We start from the raw sequence: 225 nt of genomic DNA on the forward strand, positions 1-225 counted from the left end.
ACTTAGCATTTTGATGTCTAGACAGCTGCCATCAGACTAGTATTTAAGTCACTTGTGGCTGTCACTTTCCGCCACTGTTTTTGTTATTCCTCTTCGTCAGTGGCAAACTGGGCACGATAATGTTTGTTAGGCCTACCGACTGATTGGTTGGCTGAAGGCTTAAGATACGAACCCACCTCCCTGGACTCATGATAAATGCCGAAAGCACATTTTTTCTTGGAATTG

Source organism: Penaeus monodon, chromosome 27 (genome assembly GCF_015228065.2).
Source record: "Penaeus monodon isolate SGIC_2016 chromosome 27, NSTDA_Pmon_1, whole genome shotgun sequence".
NCBI lineage: Eukaryota > Metazoa > Arthropoda > Malacostraca > Decapoda > Penaeidae > Penaeus > Penaeus monodon.